Source organism: Balaenoptera acutorostrata, chromosome 6 (assembly GCF_949987535.1).
Source record: "Balaenoptera acutorostrata chromosome 6, mBalAcu1.1, whole genome shotgun sequence".
Classification (NCBI taxonomy): domain Eukaryota; kingdom Metazoa; phylum Chordata; class Mammalia; order Artiodactyla; family Balaenopteridae; genus Balaenoptera; species Balaenoptera acutorostrata.
Window position 1 is genome coordinate 121,409,080 of NC_080069.1, and position 7,711 is coordinate 121,416,790.

The window sequence follows — 7,711 nt, forward strand, 5'->3', positions numbered from 1 at the left end:
ATGCCACTAAATGCATATAAAAGCAAATAGAGGGCTTCCCTGGTGGCGCAGTGGTTAAGAACCTGCCTGCCAATGCAGGGGACACGGGTTCGAGCCCTGGTCTGGGAAGATCCCACATGCCGCGGAGCAACTAAGCCCGTGAGCCACAACTACTGAGCCTGCGCGTCTGGAGCCTGTGCTCTGCAACAAGAGAGGCCGCGATAATGAGAGGCCCGCGCACCGCGATGAAGAGTGGGCCCCGCTTGCCGCAACTGGAGAAAGCCCTCGCACAGAAACGAAGACCCAACACAGCCAAAAATAAAATAAATAAATAAATAAATTTTTAAAAAAAAAAAAAAAAAAAAAAGCAAATAGAAAGCTCACTGTCAGTAAGCAGTGTATTGTGGCTAAAGAAAAAGCAAATGTTTTGCAATGAAATAAACAAGAGGCTGGAGCAGGAAAAATACAAGTGAGCCTGGAGCATCTTAACAGGAACAGAAACAAAGTGCTCAAAATACAAAAGGATGGGGGCATGTCAAAGGGACATATTAGCCACCAACCTGAAAGAGCTTCCAGTGGCCAAAGCTGAAACAATCTGAGTAACAAAATAATGTAATATTGGATTATAACCCACAGTATAAATATACATGAATCCATACTGATACAAATGAATGAATAAACAAATGTGGGGGAAGGAACAAACTTTCCTTATAGAAGAACCGCAAATAATGTATACAGATACTCCCCATTCCAGGAAGTGGAGCTTAATCCCACTCTACGTTGAGTGAGGGCTGGACTTGGTGAAACACTTCCAAATAAGAAAGTATGCAAAGTGAAAATCACACTTACAGTGGAGACACCTGGCAAACACAACCTCAAATCAAGTGATCAAGGTTAACATCACCAGTGGTTAAGTCGTGTTGGTAACCCCTGACACAATGCGATGAGGCAGGAACTTCAACTCTGCAGTATGCTTCCCCAAACCCACAACCCCAGTCTATTCATGCAAAAAACATCAGACAAACTCAAGGTATTATCCAAACAGCTATTAGCCAGTCTTCGACAAAAAAGAAGAAAAACCACACCCATGGGAAATCGAACCAAGTGTTCTATCATATGAAAACATTTTATTGGGAATTGGGCCAGGAAATTACCCAACAAAACCGATCTTGAAAACTTGACCTTCATTATCTAATGAATGTATATCAGCCTAATGGGAAAAAAGTTACAAACCCGACTGTAAACCCAATGAAGTTCATTTCCTAACTGGATGAACCTAATCCACGCATTCTCATCAGGAGTGACATCATCCTCAAGGAGATGAAAACCGGTTAGTGGAACACATCCTACTCTTTTTTACATATAAAGCACAGGTATATGTACATTACGTAAAGAAGTATATACTATATTGGTGGTATTAAAATTCATGAGAAATTAATAGGAAAGAAATGTCTTAAACGTTTCCTTTCAGAGAGGGAGAAGGGACAATAAAAGGTTAAGAAACATGACCCAAGTCATTGAATACTTGGGTACAGAAACTTGACAATGTTAAGTTTTTGAATGCATTATCACCCAAAAATTCAGAGTGCATACTAAGCTCTGCTAATGGGAAATTGATCACATCTTGACAGAATTTATAATTTCTGTATAATCAAAAACATGTATTTGTCTTGTGAACTGGTTTTTTAAATTCATTAAATATTAACTGTATACTTTCTTCATGCTTCTGAAAAGAATTTAGGGCAGCTTTCAACATTAAAGTATAAAGAAAAAGACATTTTAGAAGGCAATTTAAAAAGAGAGAGAAATCAAAACTTATTTAGAAGAAATTTCATTTCACTAAGTCCTAATTTAGGAGCTTCCTGAAAAGTAGAGCAGAAAGATAACATGAGTTACACAGTCCTCGTGTGAAAAATAAAAAAAGTAATATGCTAGTTCAGCTGCAGAGTCCAGCCCTTTCCCAACACTAACTCTAATTCAATTACATTTTTTAAGGGTGCTGCAAACTAGGGAATACGAAGTAACAGAATGGACACTATGTTTCTGCAGAATATAAATTTCACTTAAAGAACTTCTTATACTTGAAAAGCCAGTAATATAATACCAGGAAGTTAAAAGTCTGCAGAAGCTGTGTTTTTCCAGTGATGTAATCTAATTCAGTAAGTTTCACCCTTCTAGACGATCCAAGAACAGAAAATGAAACTTACGGGAGATTTCTCAAACATCAATTGTTTCAAGCTTGACTTGAGCAGGAAACAAGACTGCAGTCAATTGAAACTTTGAAAAAATTAAGGTACTGAAGTACAAATAAAATGTTGTATACTTTAAAATAATTATTAACAGAGAAGTTACCAAAATAAACCTTCTAGTAAAAAAATTATGGAGTCTGCTTTTTATTTCACTCACTCAGAGAGTGAGCCTACTTCCACACTCCAGAAAGCAAAACTAAATTTTCTCAAAGTAGATAGGAGTTACTGCCATGTAACAGGTAAGTGCCATGGGATTCAGAATACAGAGAGCACAGTGCTACAGCACATCAACAACAGAAACATGTTTCCATAGTTCCTCTCAAAAGGCCATAAATGGGTGTGGTTATGTTCCTAAAACTAAAATCATCATTGGCCTGATAGCTAAGCCCAAAAAATCTGAACAGGGTACACTGAAATTTTTCTTTTAAGGGAAAACTGCTGGTAGATGACTATGAATCCTGCACATTTTTGCACAATTCAGTTCTTCTGGAGGACAGTTTTGTTAATTTCATCAGTGTTGCTTGGAATCATTACTGAACCACAAATGGGGGAGTCCAGGGAATCCTCAAGCTGCATGACAGAAATAAGAGCGGCTCCTGTGCATCAAAGAGACAGTTGATTTGCCAATAACACAGGATGCTTCACCAGAGGCATAACTGTAACTTTCTATTGACTTATCCAGGGGATATCATTTCTCAATAATAGCTGGCCAGAAACTTCAAATAACAATCACTTTCTTCTACCCTTCCTAGCTAAACTTTTTGAAAATTTATTTATTTATTTATTTTAAACTTCTTCGCAATTGCTTTTATTTTTTTCCTCGGCCATGCTGAGCGGCTCGAGGGATCTTAGTTTAGATCCCCGACGAGCGATTGAACCTGGGCCACGGCTGTGAAAGCGCCTAGTCCTAACCACTGGAGCACCAGGGAACTCCCCTTGAAAAAATAATTTAGATTCACTTCTTTAGCTCCTTTGCACTCTGGCTTCTACCTTATGCTTCACTGTATGTTTTCACAGAAGTCCCTAATAATCTCTTTAATACCAAATCCAATAGATTCTTTACTGGACTCCTCTAAAGCATATGAAACTGCTAACCATGTATTCCTTAGCTACGACGACACGCCATTCTTCTCTCACTTCCTCTACCCAACCCCCGTAATCATCTGTTCCTTTTCCCCCTGCTTCATATAGAAATTTCCAAAGGTTTGTCCTCAGGACTCTATCCCTTCATTCAATATCCTCTTTGTGGGTGACAATTCAACCTATTTCTTCAACTACTATTTATAATGAAGCTTCCCAAAGACTGAGAATGTAGGTAAAACTCAATGCAATGTTTAATTGTGTTTCAGCTACTCAATAAATGATAGCCTAGCCTAGAATTCCACAAAGATATACAGCTGCCCTTCAGTATCTGCAGGGGATTGGTTCCAGGAGTCCCCCCCATGCATACCAAAATCTGCAGATGCTCAAGTCCCTTCCATAAAATAGTGCAGTACAGGGAACACAGGTGGCCCTCTATGTCCACAGATGGGAAACCCAAAGATATGGAAGGCTGACCGTACTCAATATCCAACTGTATAGTGAATCTATACTCACTTGACAGTTGCCTCAAAGTAAACAGGACCAGAACAGAACAAAGTCCTTCCCGTAAATCTGTTATCTGTCCTGTATTCTCTATATCCATGGTATTACCATGACTTCACTTTTCAAACCAGTAACCTGTGAATTCTCCTATACTCTCCCCCCTTAGCCCCCATCCCTACAAGTTCCATAGAGTCTACCACCTTGATTACATCTGTACTTTACTCTCAGTGAGACTGCCACTGCCTTAGTTCAATACGTTTTCATTATTTGTCTGGATTACAGAAGAAACCTAAATGATCTGCCTCTTGTTTGATCCACCATCAATTCTTCCTCCAAAATGCTGCCAAAGACCAAAGCAAAAACCAGACTCTAAAAGCACAAATGACTCCTCTACCTTTGGCCGATAAAATTAAAATGTTTGACCTCACCACACAAGGCTCTCCACGACCTGGCTTCAGCATCATCTCTTGCCATTCCCCCTCACTTGCTCTTCCTAAAATGCTTCCTGGTGTTTGGCATTACCTGCCTTTATGGAAGCTCTTCCATCTGCCTTGATCACCTACCCTACGTACTTTTGCCTGGTTCTTAACCCTGAATGCGCATCAGACTCACCAAAGGAGCTTGGGGAAAAAAAAAAAAAAAAAGCAAAGCAGATGGTGAGATACCACTGATAAAATTCAGATTCTCTCTAAAAAACACTCCACCAGTAAGTCTGATAAAAAGCCAGATTTGGGTGACTTCCCTGGTGGTCCAGGGGGTAAGACTCTGCACTCCCAATGCAGGGGGCCGGGGTTCGATCCCTGATCGGGGAACTAGATCCCCCATGCATGCCGCAACTAAGAGTTCGCATGCCACAACTAAGGAGCCCGCCTGCCTCAACTAAGACCCAATGCGACCAAATAAATAATTAAAAAATTTAAAAATTTACAATTAAAAAAACAACAACAAATAATTACCTGGGGTAATGGCCTACAGAGAAGTGATCCTCTCAGTCGAGATTCCTGGGTTTATTTGAGAATGGGTGAGGATCTGCATTTATATATACCCAGACTCTGGCCCCCAAAAGAACATTTCTGAAAAAGCAAAACAAAACAAAACAAAACTGAGGAAGTGGTTTTTAGACTCGCTCTCTCACCTGGGTTTCACATCGCTCCTTATAAAGTAGAACCAAATATAACCATTTGATGACAGAGCTCAAGCTCCCAGAGGTTAGACAACGTGCCTGTGGGTCTACAAGGAACGAAGAAACAGAGCAACTGCCATTCTGACTCCACAGGGGGAGTGGCTCCACGGGAGACCTCGTCCCCACGCTGGAGACAGCGAGGCACTTTGTCAGAAAGTCCAATTAGCAGGTGAGTTCAGCCCTAGGATCGTCAGTAGCTAACATCTCTGCCGCTTTAACTGACCAGCCGTGGGTTCTTCTCCCTTCGAGCCTCGTGCCCGGTTCCTTCTGGGCCACACGGGTCTTGGCACATCGTCGCTCCTGGAAGGTGGGGAGGACGGCAAAGGCCCCTCTGGCTGGCTGTCAGCGCTCCATCGCCTTCAGGTGGGGCAGGGAGGGCTCGGGTGGCCATTCGGGAGGGGCACACTCTCCAAAGGCACGAACCCCAACAGGAGGAAGCAGGGGGCGCCGAGCGGACAGAGACTTTCTGTAGCGAGACACCCCACTCACTCCCACCGAAACTACGCAGCGCCCAGACTCGGAAAAGCTCACACGGGACGGCAGTGCAGACGACGCGAGGGGAGAGGACCGGAGGGCGGCCCACCGGACGCCGCGGGGAGGCTCCCGCCTCGGGCGCCGCAACTCTCCTGAGGAACGCGGCCGAGCTCGCGCCGCCCCTCCCCCACCCGCCCGGGCCTCACGCGCTGCGACGGTTACACCGCGCGCGCTTCCACGTTCACCGGTCCTGCAGCCGCGAGTCCGCCGCTCTCCTCACCCGTCTCGGCCTCCCGCCGGCCGCTAGCCAGCCTCCGCCTCCATGCCTCGACTCTACAGTCGGCCGAGAACGGAAGTGCGGGCGCGCGTCCGGGCACCTCCGTCCGCAACAGACCACCCAACCCGAGGAAGCCGCAAGCGCAGGCCCCGCCCTTTGCGCGGCGTCGGCCGTCTGCAGGCCCCGCCCCGGACGCCGCTTTCTTGTTTTGGTGCCCCGAGGGGCGGGGCGTGGGAAGAGACACGCCCAGGCTCCGCCGGGAGGCCGGGAAGCCCGGCGTGGCGTCACTTCCGGGCTCCCGGGGCCGACCAATCAGGAGCGTCCGTGAGGGGCGGGGGCGAGGGGAAAGCTTGAGGCTGAGCTTCGACCGCGGCCTTGCCCAGGATTTCTGCGAGTAGTGGCCGCTCCTCGACGCGCCCACCCCGAGCGACCTGGACGCCTACCCTGCTGTCTTTTCCATTCAGTCCTTTTTCTTCTCTTTTCGACGCCTCAGGAGTTTCAGCAGGGGGTGTTACGGGTTGCGAAGGAATTTGTTTTCTCTTTAGATTTCCTTTAAAGACCTAAAATATATGTAATCAACACGTACTTTGGGGGAAACAAATATATACTTTGTATTATAGAAAAGGGATACATTAAGTATTGGAAAGAAAAAACAGTACAGAATATAACAGTAAAACCCCCTGGGAAGCCTACCCTTTTTTTGTTTTTTTTTTTTAACGCTTACTACTGACTTCGACGACGCGGCGTCACCGCTAGCTTATACTCTAATAGAGGAGACAGAAAAACGAAACAATTACTAGTTCTGATCAAGGCTCTAAAGGAAAGCAGAGGTTGAGATAGGCCCGATCCAGACAGGTCAGCCAGCGACGATCTTACCGAGCAGAACCCTAACCGAAGAATGAGAAGGGGCGAGCCAGGGAGGAAGGGGGTAAGGGTCCTGGGGAGGAACTTTCCAGAAAGAGGGCATGGCTTATCGGAAAGCCCCGATGCCCGTTATGGAAATTTGCCCGTTATGGAAATTTAACAATCCGAGAGCGAGGCAAAGACCGTTATTCTCGTTTCTAGATTTTTCTCTGCCCAGTGGACTGTGTTGGCCAAATTCAAATCCAGTGTTTAAATACGGAAGTTACAAAACTGTGCGGAACTATATTGCACTATAAATTGTGTAGGTATCCTTTTAAAAATAATATTAATATTAATACTTTTGAAAAATAGGGATCTGGCTGGCTATTGAAAAAAAAAAAAAACTTTTTTTGAAAGAGAAGATGGAAAAAAAATCACCGGAATCTCTGTTTCCCTGAGATAACCATTTTAATGTGTATCCTTGAAGAATGTATTACATACGTTTTTATTAAAGTAGCCACGAAAGGATATTTATAAAATGCTAAGCTACTCACCACGGTGTAAGAAACGGAATATTACCGTGAATCCTGAACAGAGGGGCTCCTCCATTTTACAGGGTAGCTTGGGCTAGGGACACACAGAAATGTTTTAACTTCTTATAAAATCAGAAAACAAGTGGAATATTAGGTTGAAGAAAATCTTTTAATATTTACCATTTATTTGTCTTTATACCAATACAGTCATAAAATATAAATTTTGATATTTTTAAGGAGGAAAGTGCCCCTGACGGCAAAAAGTGCCTAGGGCCACTAAAGTCATAATTTCATCCTGCTTCTGAGCCCGCTGTGGGTCTTTCCTTATAATATTACCACGTTTGTCTTTAATCTGTAAATATATGAAGCTTAGCGTGTTTTTAAACTTCATCAAATTAGACTGAATGCGTTTTTCCATGAATTGCTTTTTACACTCAGAGATTCATTGATCCAAGGTATGCTCAGGAGTTGTAGAGCCCGAAGTTTACACAACTTGAAGGGTGTCTTTAATATTTATTTGAAATGAATAGCACAAATTTTTAAAACAGACAAACCCCACAAATATTAAAAATTCAGAAAAAAATATTTA

The 7,711-nt window shown here is 43.6% G+C and overlaps 1 protein-coding gene across 3 annotated transcripts in view; it reads right to left on the bottom strand.

The window, feature by feature from the left end:
• Window positions 1-5,899, bottom strand: part of SETX (senataxin) — an 84,293-nt gene extending 78,394 nt beyond the window's left edge. For all 3 annotated transcript variants that reach the window (XM_057547871.1, XM_057547869.1, XM_057547868.1), the window contains exons 1-2: window positions 5,750-5,899; window positions 4,769-4,885 (exon numbers count right to left, since the gene is read on the bottom strand). The gene's annotated coding sequence lies outside the window, so the exon portion shown is untranslated. The remainder of the gene's footprint in view (window positions 1-4,768; window positions 4,886-5,749) is intronic.
• Between the last annotated feature and the right edge of the window lie 1,812 nt (window positions 5,900-7,711).